This window comes from Myodes glareolus, chromosome 8 (assembly GCF_982192425.1).
Source record: "Myodes glareolus chromosome 8, mMyoGla1.1, whole genome shotgun sequence".
NCBI lineage: Eukaryota > Metazoa > Chordata > Mammalia > Rodentia > Cricetidae > Myodes > Myodes glareolus.
Genome location: NC_142033.1, coordinates 39,974,575 through 39,994,448, shown reverse-complemented (window position 1 = coordinate 39,994,448; position 19,874 = coordinate 39,974,575). Strand labels below are relative to the sequence as shown.

The following is a 19,874-nucleotide window of genomic DNA, read 5'->3' as shown; positions in this document are numbered from 1 at the left end:
TGCTTAACAGTAGCTGCCATGGACGACCTTCAAGGAGTGCAGGTCCTCCCATTAACCCTGTTGTGCTCCTGGAGAGGCAGAGTCTCTGTGGACTCCTCTCTGGTGCACCCTGACTGGAGGAGTGAGACGGTATATTCACCCTTGTCTGGCTTCTCCTAGGTTACTTTAGCTCCTAACCTCCACACCTTTTTCTGGATTTATACCTCTTTGAGTATCTTTTGTTTTAAAGTCTAATTTTTCTATAACAGGTGTCCAGTTGTGGCTGTGCTCACCTCACTGGAACCAGCAGAAAGGAACACTTTATTTGAAGATGGGAGATAGAGACTGGGGTTCAGATTCACTCATACTCCTGCAGAGATGAAAGAGGAAAGGGACTTCATTTGATTAGGACTGGTTTGAGGGTCCCCAAATCAGTTCTTAAAAACAAAACTTCCCAAGAACATTTTTACACCCAGTGATGGTTAAGAACCACAGTGTTCTAAGATCAGTGTAGTTCATGCCTTGGAATGATTAGGATGTCCTTCTGTATATGTGTTGCTTTTATTGGTTGATGAATAAAGCTATTTTGGCCAGTAGCTTAGCAGAGTAAATCCAGGCAGGAAATCAGAACAGATATATATATAAAGAGAGTAGGTAGAGTCAAGGAGACGCCATGTAACTGCTGAAGGAGACAGATGCGAGACGGAACCTTAGCAGTAGGCCACAGCCTCATGGTGATACACAGATTGATAGAAATGGGTTAATTTAAGATGCAAGAGCTAGCCAGGAATACGCTAATATCATTGGCTGGATAGTGTTGCAATTAATATAGTTTCTGTGTGTTTATTCGAGTCTGGGTAGCCAGGAATGAATGCAAACAGTCTCCTTCTACATTGGAAAGAAGAATTAGAAAGATCAGGAGTTCAAGGCCACCTTAGGTACTGGAGAGTTTGAGACCTGTCTGGGGAGCATGAAACCCAGTCTCATAAAAAAAAAAAGAAAGAAAGAAAGGAAGGAAGGAAAGAAGGAAGGAAGGAGAGAGAGAGAGAGAAAGAAAGAAAGAAAGAAAGGAAGGAAGGAAGGAAGGAAGGAAGGAAGGAAAGAAGGAAGGAAGGAGAGAGAGAGAGAGAGAGAAAGAAAGAAAGAAAGAAAGAGAGAAAGGAAGAAAGAAAGAAAGAAAGAAAGAAAGAAAGAAAGAAAGAAAGAAAGAGCCTGGAAAGCTGAAAACAAATAAATAGCAAACACTCTGTCCTGTACTTTGAGTCAGTAAGACATAAGGCCAAGGCGAAAGCCAATGATGGGGTATCTAACTTGGCTCTCACTTTGTTATCTGTAAACAAAACAAAGCAAAACAAAGCCCAAAGTCACTCACATGATGCTAATTGTGGTTCTCTAAATAATATCTGGAAATATGTACTGAAGAGAGGAAAACACACGCAAGTTCAGGGTGTGACTTCTGGCATTGCAGCTGTGTGACTCTGAACAAGCCCCTTTATTTTCTTGAGCCTTCATGCAAAAAAATAAATAAACAAAGGCAATGTGAGACTGACAGTGTCTAGTTTCCAGGATCAAATTACAACACTGGCATCTCCCTTCTTTTCTGAAGCTCAAGAACCCTCCAGCCCTCTGTGAATTATTTTATTGAACCCTTGCAAAATCCCATTTGTGGAGGAATTAGGAGACGGGTGTGTTGCCAAGTGTTGTAATTGGTAAACCTATGACTTGTGATGTGCTGTGGTATGACCTCTGTGGTGAGAATACATGAAGACCTGGCTTGCGTGTGCTTCCTCCTTAGTAGTCCTTCGTGGTTTTGCAAAGCTCTGCTGTTCTCAGGCTGCCCAAAGACACTAAAATATATCTTTTTGCTCTTTTCACATCAAGGTCACCCATCAATCTCTCTCCTATGCTGTATGGGTTCTAGTTTGTTGCAAATTATGTAGCACATTGGAACTCAAACGATCCTGAGTTCTTGTGGTCCACCACATTAGCTTCCCCCAAACGGGAGAATTTTCAGAGCTTTCAGCCTTGCTTCTTTCTGTCTCTAAGTATGCCATCTATACTCTGGCCATCATGGGGTTCCTCTCTCCCCAGGTCTGATGTCAACCCAGAGCCGGAAACATGATCATTTATTTAGCTATAAAGCCACCAGGCTTGATGAAATGTGGCCCAGCCGTTCTAAACTTTAGGATATATTTCCTGAGTTCATCATTCTGGTTTTTACAGTGACTGCACCCTTTGATGAATATCTCTTGAGGCTTTGATACCGCTGCGGATTGTCAACGGTTCTCTTGGATTTAAATCCTGTTCCGAACAGTGACTTCAGCAGTGGGTTGGTTTGCCTTAGAGAGTACCTAGGGACCTTGCTGGTCTGTCTTCGAAGTTCTATTCCAGAAGAGAGGGTGGCTTTCCTGTGTATCCTGTCTCAGTTGTCCCTCTGACAAAGATCAGGAACAGTTACAGCGTGTGGTCGTCGCTCTAGTACAAGTTAGTGAAATTGAACTTAGTTTTAAAGAAGAGATTTTTCTTTCTTTCTTTTCTTTTGTTTGTTTTTATGACAGATTTTTTTTTTTTAACTCTGGGCCTGTTGTTTGTTGATTTCCATGAGAGGGCTGCCCCCTGGTGGGCAAGAATTATCAATTCACAAGAAAACTTTTGCTTCAGTAACCTGAATTTTTGTTTTATTTTTGTTTTGGTTGATATTAATTATATTCAAATGAACCGTAGCGGTTGAATATATAGTATTCAAATTCCACTAATATATATCTCAAATGTCCATTCAGGTATTCTGGAACATCCTCTAGTAGGAGTTTTTATTTGTTTGTTTGGTTTTGGTTTTTTTTTTTGTTTGCTTGTTTTTTTAGACAGGGTTTCTCTGTGTAACAGCTCAGGATGTCCTGGAACTTGCTTTATAGACCAGATTTGCCCTGAACTCACAGAGATCTGCCTGCCTCTGCCTCCTGAGTGCTGGGATTAAAGGCGTGTGCCATTACCACTCAGCTAGTAAGAGGGTCTTAATCTTTCTTTGCAAAAGAAATTTTTTTCATTGGAATGTAGTGGCTTGAGGGATTATGAGTTCTAATCCATAGGTCGGTCACAGCCGCTGATTAGTCTCTATTATAGTAAAGCTGTTTCCACAGAATCAGTATACAGTATGGAATGGAATCCATACGCATGCTGAATGCTCTTTTTGGAATAATCACACAGAATGTACACAAGGTAGTTCAGGTGTCTAAATTCACTTCACTTTTTCTGTGAGACAGGCTTGGCAGCTGTCACTCTTGTGCAGCTGAAGAAACCAAGAACTGGGAAATGACATTGCTGGGATTTAAGCCTGGGCACTTGGGTTTCAGAATGCAGACTTCCGCTCTATGCTAAATGTCCTCACCTATGAGTTTCAGAACAAAAAACAACAAAAGAAAATCTCTTTAACTGGTGCTGTGGTAGCAGACATCTGTTATCTCGGTGTCTGAGAGGCGAGGCAGGAGAATCTTTTCCGGGGGCCATCCTACCTGGCACAGTGGCACTCTGTTTAAAGAGAGACAAGGATGTGGGGCAGGGTCCAAGGTACTTCCCTGAATACGGTATGGCTTTAAATCCCGACAGGGCGAGGGCCTCCCTGGAACGGCATCCTGTTCATAGTAAGCAGTAGTAAAGATGGCGCTATGTACTGCTGAGCGGACAGCACAACCTTTTCTTTTATATGTATACAAATATTTTCCTGGGAGATCACCACGGCTCTTGGAAACCACATCATGACTCTCTGGACGTTGACTGATAAGATGACTCCGTGAAGAAAGATGCTTGCAGTCAAACCTGGTAACCTGAGTTCCTTTAATTAACTATGACCCCTGATAGAGCATTTCTTGTCTTTGCTTCTGCTAAAACCGTATTAAACTGGTATTTGGCTGCTGCCTTTCTCCAAGTTTAAAATAAGCCAGAAAGCCCTTCAGTTGACAGTACAACTTGAAAGCACATTACTTTACACTGATATGAAAAATGAAATTTAAATCATTGTCAAGCCTGAAGTGTGGATTACATTAATACAGCCTTTAATAACGTTTCCTACCCCCAACTTGGCTCCCATTGCCATCTGCATTCACCCAGAAGTGCGTGGTTGAAATCAAACCATCTGGGTGTCTTGGACACAAAAGAACCCTTTGACAAGTCTGATTTGAGCATATGAGTGTCAAGAACCCCCTCAGAACAGAGCCAATCCAAATCATGCTACAGTGTCTCCATTCAGAGGGCATCAATGTGCCTCTTTAATGGTTTTACAGAATCCCAGGAAATTGTGATTACATGGCATTAGCTTTTCATTGGCCGAAGAATGGATGAGAAGCTGGAGAGTCCGCTTCACAATGTGAAGGAAAGTATTTTTGGTTCTGGTCATCTTCTGCTGTTCTCTGATAAAAACTACATGGAAAATGCCTTTAAGATGCCACACAATTATATATTCAATTGTAGCTCGGTGGCTCGGGTGCCAGAGAGAGTACAGTCTCAGCCAGACTGAAAAGGACTCCCAAATGACTATTGTTCTCACGCGACAGTCATTTAGTCAAGGACGAGATACGCTCAGCCACGATATCGGGAATTTAGTTTTCTTCCCTTGGTGAGATACTTCTCTGGAAGTTGCTTTAATTCAGGACTGACAGGAAGGCTAATGCTAAGTACGTAACTGTAGGTTTAATTGAGAACTTATTTTAGTTGCTCAACTCTATGCCTGAGAAAGAAGGCATTCCAAACTCATTGTGCATCAATTACGGATGTAATGTTAGCCTGACTATATTCTTTGTGTATCAAGGATTTTTTGGATATGAATAAAAAAACACCAAGCCCAAGACCAGAATGTCAGTGGGTGCTAAGAGAGTTCCCACGAGCCTAAACATCCTGCAAGATTTGTTGCTGTTGTTTAAGACAGGCTCTCTCATGTGTCTCAGGTTGGGCCTGAACTCACTACGTAGCCTTGAACTTCTGATCCTCTTGCCTCCCCGTCCTAAATGCTGAGATTATAGGTATGCACGACCATATCAAATGTATGTGGTGTGAAAGATCAAACCCTGAGCTCTGCACATGTCAGCAAACATTTACCAGCTCAGTTACATTCCCAGTCCCACCTCCAAGATTTGAATAAGAAACAGAGGCAGAAAACATAGACAGTTTTAAGATAAGATCAAGACTGGGACTATTGGCCACTCACACAGTTGTTAGTATGATGAATTGTAACATTAAATAGTATGAAGTCTTATGAGACACCTCAAAATGCTCCCAGCATGGATCCCTTGAATTTTATGTGCATAGGAGTTGCTCTGGAGCTGAGTTGTAGAGAACCTACCTAGCATACTTAAGGCGGTGAATTCTTTTTTTTTTCTTTCAAGATTTATTTATTTATCATGTATAGTGTTCTACTTGCATGTATGTCTACAGACCAGAAGAGGGCACCAGAACTCATTACAGATGGCTGTGAGCCACCATGTAATTACTTACTGGGAATTGAACTCAGGACCTCTGGAAGAGCAACCAGTGCCCTTAACCTCTGAGTCGTCTCTCCAGCCCGAAGGCCCTGAATACTATCACCAACATTAAACAAGAATTGTTGAATATAGGGAAATAGAAAAAGACAAGATCTCCTGAAAAAATTGGGAGCATGGGGACCTTGGGTAAGGGTAGAAGGGGAGGGGAGAGGATGGAAGGGAAGTGGAGGAAAATACATAGCTCAATAAAAACAATTTTAAAAAAAGAAATGCCTGAGTATAAAGGGGCAGACATCTCCCTCTCAGGTTGTGATTCATTTTGTCTGTGACTATCCCAGAAAACAGCATCGAACAGACATACTGAACACTTCTCCTTTGGGGGTTGTGGTGGTTTGAATAAGAACGGCCCCCATAGGCTCATATATTCGAATGCTCAGTCATCAGGAGCGTCAATACTTGAAACGGCGTAGGAGGTGTGGCCTTGATGGAGGAAGTGTGTCACTGGGGCGGGGCTTCGAAATTTCAAAAGCTCGAGCCAGGCCCAGAGTCTATCTTTATTACCTGGGGATCTGGATGTTCTCCTGCACCACATCTGCCTGTGTGCCACCAACCTCTGAACTGTAAATAAGCCCCCATTTCAAGGCTTTCTTTTATAGGAGTTACCGTGGTCGTGGGGTTCTTCACAACAATAGAGCAATGGCTAAAACAGGGGTCTATGGTGAATTTGTAAATATAACGCCGTTTTTATTTGATCGTAATACTTAACCACATCTGAACTTCCAGATTGTCTCCACATTGTTGAAGTGCCTTTACTCGTCTTGTTGAGATTAATTCAGCTCAAGCTCTGAATAAGTCATTCTTTCTCTTAAGTAGCCACTGCATCGTCTCTTGGATAATCTTCACCTGGATAAGAATGATAGAGGAGATACATTGTGGCAAAGTGCATCACAGTCAGACACAGCTCGAAACACATGTATGGATCAGCCCTGCTCCTCTCTGGATTTCTTTATAAGTGTACAGCTGCCCATTAGATAGTGCCTTGCCCCGAGTGACTCCATTTTCAAGGAACACTTGACCCCATTTAGAGTCTTAATGTGACTATAGGATGACTGCACAGATTGAGGCAAAGACTAGTAAATAACTTACTCATAAAAGGAAAAAAGTTACCAGATACAAGTTTCTCAAAGTAGCTTGGGAACATATAAGTACTTGAACATATTAAACTATAGCAGAAAATCCAGGCCTAAGAACTCAATGAAGACAACAGACCAAAGAAGTATATAACCTGGACCTCCTAAACAGGACACATGTGGGTATGGTGCCACACACCCTTAATCCCATCACTTGAGAAGCAGAGACAGGTGGATCCCTCTGAGTTCCAGGACAGCCTGGTCTAGATAGGGAATTCCAACCAGGGCTACCTGGTGAAGTCTTCTCTTTTAAAAAAACGGGGGGGGGGGCAGGGAGAGACTACCTAACATTGGGATGCCAAAGGCACCCAACTTGTCATCTGACTACTCTGTGTGTGTGTGTGTGTGTGTGTGTGTGTGTGTGTGTGCGCGCACACGCACATGTCTCTGTACCAACAGACCGTTTCTAACAAACCCCAGGCCTTCAGCTCAGCTCTACCACCACTGTTTGACATGATGTATTCAAATTACTGTCTATCCATCTGTCCATCCATCTATCTGGCTCGGGTCTTGCACCTCACCTCCACAGTCCTGCCCCTCTACAGCTTGACTGACCCCAATGGCCTGGCTCTGAAACACAGATCCCAGCTCCATGACTCTAACAGCTGAGTGGGTTCCTTAAAGTTTTATCAAAGCACTCCAGCAGCTGTCTTTGTAGTCTGTACCCGCCTCGGCCGCCAGCGAAGAATCTTTGGATGGGATGACTTCTTTAACCCTTTTGTAACCATTCTATAACACACACACACACACACACACACACACACACACACACATATGCTGGTTAGTTTTTTGTCATCTGAGAAGAGGGAGCCTCAACTGAGAAGATGCCTCCATAAGATTGACCCGTTGTAAGGAAGACTGTGGGGCATTTTCTTGATTAGTGATTGATATGGAAGGGACCAGACCATTGTGGGTGATGCCATCCTTGGGCAGTTGGCTCTGAGTTGTATAAATAAAGCAATCTGAATGAACCATGAAACAAGCCAGCAAGCATTAATTACCCCTCCATGGCCTCTGTTTCAGTTCCTGTCTCCAGGTTCCCATACTCAGTTTTTGCCCTGATTTCCCTTCTAAATTCTTCCAAGCTGACAACACGAATATGGCAGATCACGAACATGGCAGATCAGAGCTGTGGCAGGTGAAATCAGACAGTTGTGGAAGGACCAAAAGGGAATTAGACTTGAGTGACAAATTACAGAATTAACAATCAAAATTATGTTGTAAACATTTAAAACTAAAGTTTTCATTCTCCATTCCCAATATAAAAATTATTGCTGTTATTTATTACTGTAATTGTTCAAGGTAGGCAGAGGACCAAAGACTCTCAAACAAAGCTGTCAATTTGGATACATGCTATTCATCCTGTGTCTGAGGCATGGCTCAGTAGTAAGAGTCCTGGCCAGCAGGTGTGAGGCCCTGGGTTTGATGCTCAGAACTGCAAATGAGAAAAGTAAGTGTTACTGTTTGAATATGAAAATGCCTTTCAGGGACCGGGATAGAACTGAGTCATGTCTGCCACAGCTGCTTAAGGGAGAGCAGTGGCCTCTTCCTCAAGGCAGGCTCACTGGCCCATATTTTATAAGAAGAAGTCTGGGGGGCTGAAGAGATGGCTCAGTGGTTAAGAGCATTGCCTGCTCTTCCAAAGGTCCTAAGTTCAATTCCCGGCAACCACATTGTGGTTCACAACCATCTGTAATGAGGTCTAGTGCCCTCTTCTGGTCTACAGACAGAATATTGCATACATAATAAGTAAATAAATAAATATTTTTTTTAAAAAAAAGAAGAAGTCTGTGGCCACTCCTAGCTTGTGTCTGTTCACTGAGGCACGCTAATGGCTTTACCTTTATATGAGTCGCCATGGTCATGGTGTCTCTTCACAGCACCTGACTCAGTAGCTTTTGTTGTTGTTGTTGTTGGGCAGCAACAGGGTTTCTTTGTGTAGCCCGGGTGGTCCTGAAACTCACTCTGTAAACCAGGCTGCCTTGAACTCACAGAGGTCCACCTGCTTCTGCCTCCCTAGTGTTGAGATTAAAGGTATGTGCCACCACTGCCCAGCTTGCTCAATAGTCTTTAAAAAAAATATTATCTGAAATCAGCCAGATCTGAAATCCCCTGGTTGCAATTAAAAATCTCACGTAGAAGGGACGAAATAGGAAAATATCAGCACTGGGCCTTCTTTTCTTCTAAGGACCAAATGATCTTGCAGAGACACCCCAAATGTTACCCTCTCCATTTCTTAGATAACAGCAGCACTATTTACACCGTGTGCTCCAGACTGAGCGGGGCTGAGACAGAACATTCAGAACTCTGCAGAGCAGCAGTTACAAGAAACAGGAGAAAAATGGAGGTGGCCTTGTAAGAATCCCAAGTCCATGGTGCTGTCTCCCAAGGCAACCTTTCATGGGACTGTTGGAAGCAGAGGAAAGGCCCCACCTCTTGCTCTGAAAACTGACTGACGAGCTGCATTCATGTGATAATTTATTGGACTCAAAAATTTATCTCCTCAGCCGCGCGGTGATGGCACAGGTGTGCCTTTAATCCCAGCACTTGGGAGACAGAGGCAGATGGATCTCTGTGAGTTCGAGGCCAGCTTGGTCTATAAGAGCTAGTTCCAGGAAAGGCTCCAAAGCTACAGAGAAACCTTGTCTCAAAAAGCCAAAAAAAAAAAAAGGATCTACTCAACATTAGCAGAGGAGTATGTGGTGGTGTGAACTGGAGCCAGCCTCCACACGCAGCCTCAAAGCAGGTGTCTATACTGCCACTGGAAACTGGCTGGAAGGGATGACAATGTGGTGGGATTTAATTCTCAAGAACGTCCATGGTTATGTCCTGTAGTCAAGTTACCGTTAAACTGCGTTAGCAATCTCTCTATCTCTGTCATTCCCAGTATCTCAGAATAAACAGACATTAAAATATGGTGCAACATGCGTGGTTGTAAGGAAATGATGCACCCCACTTCATACAGCAATGCATGTGCTCCGTATTCCAATGGTAAAGGTTAAGTGTATATGCAAGAGGACATCTCACAGAACAGCACCTTCTGTGTGCACGTGTCTTGCTATACTGTGCTTTCCATGAGAGTAGAGCGTTTGACTATTTTAAGTCTGTGTCCCCTACTCCTTGGAGGTGTCAAGTCAAGCTTGCATAGCAGGAAAAGATGGCTGCGTATATAGTGTGGGTGTGTTGTTATTCTAACCGTATCTCTTGTTTCTTACCAGTGAGAATTTCGGGAGTGAAACAGGCCACTGCCTAACCTGTATTACTGTGCATTTGTGTGTGTGTGGTGTGTGTGTCTATGTGTGTGTGTGTGTGTGTGTGTGTGGTGTGTGTGTGTGTGTGTGTGGTGTGTGTGTGTGTGTGTGTGTGTGTGTGTGTGTGTGTGTGAAGATCAGAAGTTGAACTGGGTATCTTCTTCAGTCACTCTGCCTCATTATTTGAGACAGGGTCTCTCTCTCACTGAACCTAGAATTTACCAATCCGGCTAGACTGGCTGGTCACAGAGCCCTGGGAATCTGCCTGTCTATGCCTTTCCAGGGTTGGTTAAAGACACACAGCACATGGCATCTTACACGAGTGCTGTAAGGTCCTTGTGTTTGTGTGGCAAATGTTTTTCCAGTTGTGGTGGCTTAAATGGGATGTCCCCGTAGTCTCTTTGAACACTTTGACCCCAGTGATGCCACTGTTTGAATAGGTTTAGGAGGGGCAGGCCTTTGAGAGTTTAAAGACTTACGACATTTCTAGTTTGTTCTTTCTCTGCTTCTTACAAATGTGAGCCTTCAACTTCCTGCTCATTATGGCCGCCAGGCCTGCTGCATGTTGCTGCACTTCCTCATCAGGACAACTTCTTATCCTCTGGAAATTTAAGACCAAGTAAGTTCATTCTTCTAGAGGCTGCCATGATCGTGGTGTTTTATCACAGCAACAGAAAAGTAACAGGGTCTCCTACCAACCGAGCTTCCTCCCCAGCCCCTGCATGGCTGTTGACTTCACAAATGAGGACTGACCTGTGAGCCTTATCTCCGTGCAGCCTGTCTCCCTGGAGGGCTTTGAATACAAAGACTAAATACAAAGGGTCTACTGATTGGCAAAGGAATTTAGGCTAGGCATTCTTGAATTTCTTCATATAAGTCAATGGGAGGGGTATAGTTTGTTTTATGATATTGCAGGATGTGAAGCAATGTTTTAATCCTGAGAATGACTTCAGTGATGAATATGGCCTTTGAAACTTCTATGATCCTCAAATATCATCTTAGTATTTAAAGCAGTATTTCAAAGATACTGCTCGGGCCTTTCAGAGTGAATAGTTCCTATCTAAATTGTCAATTTATTTGTGAGTCTGCCATCTTGTACCTACTTTGCATAATTAATATTGTAAACAATATTAATGATGTTCTTTGATATTGGACTTGGGAAGGAAAATTTAATTTTAAATGTATTCTGCAAATAATTTGATAGTTGATTCTGTAAATGTCATTTGTAATGTACTTATTGCTTCCCAAACAGCTCCTCTGGCAATAAGCCACATTATATAGCAAATAATTTTTTTATCTTCTTGGATTAAATAAAACAGCATATTTATCTCTGTCTTTGAATTTTTCTTACTGTGACTCACTCTGCTTGCAAAGTGAAGTTTAAAACTAAATAATAAGCTGGGCAGTGGGGGTGCGCACCTTTAATCCCAGTACTTGGGAGGTAGAAGCAGGCGGACCTCTTCGTGTCCAGCCTGGTCTATAGGGTGACTTCCAGTACAGCCAGGTGTGCTGCACAGAGAAACCCTGTCCCCCAAAAACAAAATAAATAAACTTAAAAAAATAAATAATAAATTCTCATGACCTTTTGTTTTCTCACCATATATAAAAAAGGAAAAAAGGATGAATGCAAACTTAAGAATATAAAATGCCTGAAAGTATCTTATTAAAATCCCTGAAGATAGACAATGGGAGTCATTCCTTAGGCTGCCGTAACAAGCGGTGGTTAACTCAGCAGAAATGAGTTGCCAGGTAACTCTAAAATCAGGTGTTAGTAGGCTGCTGTTTCTCTCTCTCTCTCTCTCTCTCTCTCTCTCTCTCTCTCTCTCTGTCTATGTGGTGTGTGTGTGTGTGTGTGTGTGTGTGTACCTGTCTGTCTGTCTCTCTGAAAACTGAGTAGGGTTCCTTTTTCCCTTCTCCTGGCTTTTGGTAGTTTGTAACAATCTTGCACACGTCTTACTTTGTAGATATAGCTCAACAACCCTCTGTCTTCACATGACCATCTCCCTACAGGGACACTAGGGGTCTACCCTACTCCACTAGGACTTCCCATTGGCTAATTATATTGTCAATGACCTTATTTTCAAGTCCTGTCCCATTCTGAAATACTGGGAGCTAGGGCTTGAACATATTACCCTTTTTGAAAGGGGCTGGGCATAGTAGTGTGTGCCTTTAGTCCCAAAGCTCAGGAGACAGGAGCGGGAGACGCTCTGTGAGTTCAAGGTCAGCCTGGTCTACGGCTGTAGACCGTACGGCTAGAACAGCCTGGTACGGAGTTCTAGGCCAGTCAGGGCTATACCATGACACTCTATCTTAGAAAAAGAAAGGAAAGATGGAAGAAAACAAAAAGGCATGATTCAATTTATAATAACCATTTTGCTATCAAACTTTAACAAATATTCAGGTCTGGAGAGGTAGCTCAGAGGTTAAGAGCACTGGCTGCTCTTCCAGACGTCGTGGGTTCGAGTCTAGTTCCAGGGATCTGACGTCCTCTCTGGCTTCTGCAGGCAAAAAGCAAGCACATGGTAGGTACATAGAAATAAATGCAAGTAAAACACTCATATACATAAAATAGAATAATTTTTAAAAATTAAAAAATATTTGCATAGTATTAACTTCAATTATGTAACTGAAATTGTTTTTTCCAGGCGGTGGTGGTGCACGCCTGTAATCCCAGCACTTGAGAAGCAGAGGCAGGTGGATCTCTGTGAATTCGAGGCCAGTCTGGGCTAGAAAGAGAGTTCCAGGGCAGCCAGGGCTACACAGAGAAACCCTGTCTTGAAAAACAAAAGCAAACAAACAAACAGAAAAGAAAGTGTTTCTTCTTCAGAAAGTTGTAATCTAGATCAGCGGTTCTCAACCTTCCTGACGCTGTGACCCTTTAATACACTTCCTTATGTGTGGTGACCCCAACCATAAACTGATTTTCATTGCTACCTCATAACTGTAATTTTGCTACTGTTATAAACCATAATGTAAATAGCTGTGCTTTCCCTTTGGACTTAGAAGACCCCTGTGGAACAGTGGTTTGACCCTCCCAAAAGGGTCGGGAGCCACAGGTCGAGAACAACTGCTCTAGTAATTTGAGAGGAAAGCTTGACTGTGGTTCAACAAACTCCCGAGAAAAGGCATCAAAACACAAGACGAGAAAAGGAAAAGAGTGAGAGTCGCCAGTTCAACAGCAAAGGTTACACCTTCAAGCAACTTGATAGAACACTTCCCAGGCAAAAACATGTAGACATATTCTTCTCTGTTCATGATGATTTCACCATCTGGAAACATTTAAAAGTAGAAAAATCTGGTATATATGTTTCCTGATTGTCATAAACCGAACTGTGTTCTCCTGCAAAACATATACTGAAACCCTGCTTCCTGATGTGACGGTATTTGGACATGGAACCCTTGCCAGAAAATTCAGTTTAGATGAGGTCATGATGGCAGGGGGTAGGGTGGGGACTCGTGAGATGATTATTGTCGTAAGGAGAACAGATGCAAAAACATTCACATCTTCTCCCTCCCTCTCTCCCTCCCTCCCTCCCTTCCTCCCTTCTTCCCTCTCTTCCTTCCCCCATCTCTGTCTCTCCTCTCCTCTCCTCTTTTCTCCTCCACTTCTCCTCTCCTCTCCTCGCCTCTCCTCACCTCGCCTCTCCTCTCCTCTTTTCTCCTCCACTTCTCCTCTCCTCTCCTCGCCTCTCCTCTCCTCTTTTCTCCTCCACTTCTCCTCTCCTCTCCTCTTTTCTCCTCCACTTCTCCTCTCCTCTCCTCTCCTCTCCTCTCCTCTCCTCTCCTCTCCTCGCCTCGCCTCGCCTCGCCTCGCCTCTCCTCTCCTCTCCTCTCCTCGCCTCGCCTCGCCTCGTCTCGCCTCTCCTCGCCTCACCTCTCCTCTCCACTCCTCTCCTCTTTTCTCCTCCACTTCTCCTCTCCTCTCCTCACCTCTCCTCTCCTCCACTTCTCCTTTCCTCTGTCCTCTTTTCCTCTCTTTCCCCTTGTGGAAACACTGCAAGAAAGTGGGTGCCAGGAAGGAAGCCTCTCCTATCCCTGACCATGGCCTGAACCGATTCTGACCTCTAGCCCTCGGTGAGTAAATACATTTCTACTGTTTAAGCCGTCTTGCTAACAGTATTTGTTATGTCAGCCTTACCTAGATAAACAGAAAACCATATCTGCTCACTGTTTCCACGTGACTAAGCAGCGCAAGTGTCAGAGCCCAAGGTCAATGATGGTGAGGGAAAGAGGTTCTTGGATTCGTTAGGAGTAGTGGGGGCAGAGGGCTTCATTTATTGATCATGAATACCATGACCCAGCGTTATCTTTCATAGAAAATTACCTTTTCTACAGGCTAATACAGAGCAATTTTTTCCTCTCTTTTCTTTTTAACATAATTCATTTGATTGATTCTTTGGGAATTTCACATCATGTACCCCACTCATTTCCCAGTCCCTTCACTCCTGTAGCCCCCCCAATAAAATAAAATAAAATATAATTACAAAAAAAACTTTTGCCCCTCCGTCTTTCCCACCTCTCTCTCACATATTCATCTGCCAATAATGACCTTGGGAGCTGCGGTGTGTTATAAAATATACCCTCTAGGCCAAACAGCTTGACTTGCAAATGTTTATCGCAGTAAGGTGTTGGTCTGGTTTAAGGCCTCCAGCTTCTGATACACCATCAATACAGGACCCCCACTGAAACTTCTCTAATATATCCTGCTGTCGCCCTGAGTCATGGAGATCCTGCAACCATGTTTCCACAGTACCAATCCCTCCACAGGCTCTAGCATTTCATAGATGGGGTAGATGCTGAGGTGGGCCAACTCAAAGCCTTGGATGTGGGCCTGGGTGTTAGCTGAACTGGCCAATCTGGGTCTCAGCTGGGACTACCCCTCTCAGGTAAGGGTTAGTGCCATCTCTCCAGATTGCATAGTAAGTGGTGGGGTCAGCTCTTCCGTTACATAGGCTGATGGTGGGGGGAGACAGTTGTCCCAGGGCTGCTCTCCAATGCCCAGGCCATGGGGCCAGTTGAGGGGTGGGGGCAGCTCTCCTGCTGAGGTGGCCAGCGAGGGGCAGAACCAGTTCTCCAGTGACCATGCCACTCTCTCTCATGGCCCCCATTGGGACCTTGGGCCACAGACTTCAACGCAGACCCTAATTGAAGTATGGCCATAAACCTAGACATGCCCCTTGGCCACAACCTGGGGTGGGACATCATGATGGCTCCAGCTAACAGCACAGGCCACCAAGATCATCATGGCCCTGGCAACAGTGTGACCTTCGGACACCAACATGTTCTCAGGTGTCAGCCCAGACCATGGGCATCTGTATGGACCTTGGTGGTAACACAGGCCATGGACTCACCTGGTGAGGAAGGGCCACATAAATTATTTTGCTTTTGTTTGTTGAGACAAGCCAACACATAGCTGAGGTTAGACTTGAACTCCTGATCCTCTCCCTCCTCCTCCTGAGTGATGGTATTCAAGGCTTGTACCTTCATACCTGTCTAGTTATTCCTTTTTAGCTTGTTTATTGCATTATCTTGATCTGCAGCATTGCTAACCAGTCCACCATGATAAAACGGTAAAAGGGTTTGGGGTTAGTAACATGGACGCGTTAAAGGCATTGTGTCCCCTAGATCCTGCAGACTACATGCTGACTGGGAATTTTTATGTTTTAGGAGGCTGCATTTCTGTAGCTAGGGTAAAATTCAGAGCCAGGTACTGTGCCAGGGTTGTTTGAGGTGAAAGAGGACAGAGCAGGGTAACTCCCACTCATCAGAATGAAGAACTCCCCCTTGGCCTTGGCAAGAGCAACAGTGTTTTACACTGTTCAGCCATAGGCTTACTTTGTATTTAACCCTGTAGAGTACTGTTTGTGTGTCGGTGACCGGAAGTAGGGTGGCAGCCACTTGTCAGTTTTTTTTTTTAAATAGAAAGGACTTTTCTGCATTCCAGATAAAACAATGGGTAGAGTTTTGTTTTTCATTTGCTTGTTTTTTTGTTTTGTTTTGTTTTAAATCCTCTTAAATTAATTGTGGCATAAAGTCAAGGGTCAGGGAGTAGTAGCCCAATCTTGACATTCATCCATCACCTTACAGCCCATTTCCTGCCAGGGCCATCCTTTACAGGTTGAATTTTATGCAAAGGTGGAAGAGGTGGAGATGATTTTAGAAGCATTAGAATATATCGTGGTGTGTGTGTGTGTGTGTGTGTGTGTGTGTGTGTGTGTGTGTGTACACCCAGGGCAGAGATTTTAGGTAGCTCACTAATTAATGAGGAAAATAGGAAAGCTGCTAAAGTTGATTGAAATGAAGAGTCAAAGGCTGGAAATTTATGGGGAATAGAGTAATGTTCACCTGGTTTGTGACACATGCATTCAATCCCAGTACCTGGGAGGCAGAGGCAAGCAGATCTCAGTGTTCAAGGCTAGCCTGGTCTACAGAGAGTGTTTGATGTGAGATTCCCCCTCTATATTTTGTGAATACCATTGGTGAATAAAGAAAATGGCCTGGCCTGACAGGATAGAACAGAGAGGTAGGTGGGGAAAACTAAACTGAATGCTGGGAGAAGGAAGATGGAGTCAGAGAGAAGCCATGGAGCCACCACAGGAGACAGATGTGCTGAAACTTTGCTGGTAGACCACTACCTCATGGTGATGCACAGATTAATGGTGATGGGTTAAGATGTAAGAGTTAGCAAATAAGAAACTAGAGTTAAAGGGCCAAACGGTGATTTAAATAATATAGTTTCTGTGAGATTATTTTCGGGTCTAAGAGGCTGGGCAGTCAGAAAACGAGTGGTCTCCTTTCCAGCAAGTGTTCCAGGACAGCCAGGGCTACATAGAGAAACCCTGACTTGAAAAACCAAAAAGTTAAAAATAAAAATAAAGGAACATTCAGGTGACTTTACGAATTGTAACAAACTGGATTTTTATACAGGAATAGGTAGGCAGAAAATGCAGCAGTGTCCTCAGTCAGGCAGAACTCATTTGCACGCTTACAGAGGCGGCGAGTAGAGTAAGGTCACTCTTCCCCAGCCACCAGACCACACCCCAGTCCTCAGAACCTGTAACTGTGTTAGGTTCACTGCAAAGGGGAATTATGGCTGCGGATCAAGGGAAGATTGGCTCTATATCTGACTTCATTACAGGGAGACCATCCTGGACCACTGAGCTCAGCCCAGTGGAATCCCAAGGGTCTCTAAAGTGCAAGAGAGTGACCGAAGGGAGTCAGAGAGGGCTGCAACTGTGGAAAACTTCAGAATGGTGGGGCACTGCCGGCTTTGAAGATGGAGAAATGGGTCTGGGAACCAAGGAGGAGAATGGGCCATGGCAACCGGAAAAGGTAAGGGAGTGAATTCTCCCCTGGGGTTTCCAGAAAGAAATGGAGACCTGCAGAAGTCTTGACCTCAACACAGCAAGCCTGGTATAGGATCCTGATCCCCAGCATTACATAGGTCACAGATAACTGTTCTTATCCACCAGTCTTGTGACACATTTCAATAGCAGAGGCAGAAAACTAAGACAATAGAAAAAGACTTAGTTACCTGCAGCTTAGAGTTTAAATATACCATCAGACAACGGCCCAGACAAGGAGGGTCATACAACCTCTAGAGCCTCAGCCTCCTAGGCAATGCATGCTTTTAAAAGTGGCACTAGACCTCATTTATTGAGACCCCATACCAAGCTACCCCTGTGGACCCTATGGAGCTTGCCTTTTCAGGTAGCTATTATAAGTAGGAGTGTATTCCGGGGAGGTAACTCAGTCCTTAGCAGAGGTGCTCTGCCCAGCGCAGGATTATTAATCACTGCTGGGAGCAGGAATGAGCAAATGGATGACTTGACGGCTCAGTAGAACCCCCTGGAAAACCGGGGAGAGCCAAGTCATCAATAACGCTGGGATCGATTCTTGCTCCCTCAGTCAGTGTCTAGCCTGTTGTGAAACGACTGCTTCAGTTTGTGACGTGTGTTACGTCAAGATTTTCTTACTTTCAATGAACGCAATCTGGGTAACCCTTAGGAACTGACTCTGAGCCTGTGGGGAAGCTTTAGTTGTAAGTAATTGGTGGACATTGAAAAATGAATTATAAAAAAAGCATAAGCTAAAAATTTTTTAAAAATGCTTAGTTTTGCCTACTCTGGCACCCATACCTTTTTTCATAGCAATGCTCTTGAATTTTGGATGAGAATAATTCCACTCATTCCCCTTTGATGGGTGAATGATCCAAACTTTGTTGATTATATTTTAGGACAAATGGCTGCCTTAGCAATTTTGTAAAAACAAATTCGGTGCCATGAAAATGAAGCCCAGATGGTCATACAAAAGCAAGCGCACTTTGTGTTAACAGGCCTTTGCTGAGCTGGTGCAACATGGGCTAACCTGCCTGAGAAACCTGTTTGACAGTAAAATCAATTTAGGGGGAAGCAAAGGAGATCAAGCTTCTTTGATGTTATTTGAACTCTTGAATCTAGTTGTGGCTCAGGAAGGGGTCATCTGTCTCCATTTTCTCTCACAGCTGCTCTGCTACTGAGCCTTTGATTTCTCATGTGTTTGTTTAGTCTAATTTTTGTTATTGAAATACTCTTTGTTGCAGCGAGTCCTCCTCACCCATGGAGAACATATTCCAAGGTGCTTAGTGGAGGCCTAGAACTGCAATTTCAGTACTGCTTAATCCTATATATATATTGCATTTTCTCCCCTGTACTGTGATTTTTATTCATAAAGCAGCAACAGTAAAATATTGAGAATAAAATAGAACATTGGTAACAATATACTTCGTAAGTTATATGTATGTGTTCTCTCAAACTATCCTCATGTACTTGTGCTTATGTCCCATGTGCCACACGCATGATAGAAAGCCAGGTGGGGTGTGGTGACCATTGCCTCTAATCCCATACTTGGGAAGCAAAGGCAGGTGGATCTTTGTGAGTTGCAGGCTAGCCAGGGCTACAGAGTGAGACCGTGGAGAGAAAGAGTTGTGTGTGTGTGTGTGTGTGCAAAGCCTATGTCAAGAGATGAAATGAGGCGGATGGCATAGGCATTACGATATAGTATCAAGATATTATTGACCTGACAATATCACGAGGGTCTTCTGTTTTGTTTTAAATTGAGAAGACATAAAGCGCACTTGGGTGAGATGACAGAAGAGGCAGAGGGAAATCAAATTCAGCTACTAGAATTAATAGGATCACTGATTCAGTCAGCAAGACTAAGTCTTAGAATGAAACCTACCTTGCTGATAAAATGATTTCGGATTTTCTGGCATCCATAACTGTGAGGAAAAAGAAGTCATTTTTTTTTACTCAGTCTGTTATATTTAACACCAAGTGAACCAGAACATACATGAGTGCATGTGTACACACACACGAGTACACACACACACACACACACACACACACAAGCATGCACGCACGCACACACACACATACACACATAGACACAGGGCAGGAAAGGCAGGTTAAACAAATAATTAAAAATTTGACAATGTTAAAGTATAGGACAAAGGATACATGGCCAATGAAGAGAAAGTAACATGTTAGCTGAGCTGGAAGGATGGGGGAATCTATGCTGGAGATTCTGGGAATCTGTATGTGGACATTGGCCTTAGGAAAAAAGTCTACGTTTCTATGGTGCAGCAGCTGACTGGCACCTGGACTCCTAGGAACCATGAAGATAATTACACTTCTGAGAGGGTAGGAGATAACGATGCATGGTTTCACAGCTGGGGTATGGCTTGTTCTCTAGCTCTGTAGTCAGCCCCTCCTCTGTCCCTCCATGCTTTCCTCTCAATCTTTTGCTCTTCTTTCTCATTTTTCTCTATGTCTCTTTTCTAGGTCGCAGCCGATGACTGCCCCTCCCCTGCATACCTTTGCCTAGCCAGTAACCAAATCATGGAAGCCACATTCTCGTCATCTTTCCTTTCCTCTTCTCATACACCATCGCCACAATCCAGGACTCCCTCGCTGTGTTCAGTGGCCTCCCGGTGATCTTTCTAA

General features: G+C 43.8%; 1 long non-coding RNA gene across 1 annotated transcript in view; it reads right to left on the bottom strand.

Annotated features, from left to right (window-relative positions):
- Positions 1–12,239: 12,239 nt before the first annotated feature.
- The window catches only part of LOC146893834 (uncharacterized), a 38,300-nt gene continuing 30,665 nt past the window's right edge, over positions 12,240–19,874 (bottom strand). The window contains exons 2-3 of the long non-coding RNA XR_015002698.1: positions 19,111–19,150; positions 12,240–12,389 (exon numbers count right to left, since the gene is read on the bottom strand). This is a non-coding gene — a long non-coding RNA (uncharacterized LOC146893834). The remainder of the gene's footprint in view (positions 12,390–19,110; positions 19,151–19,874) is intronic.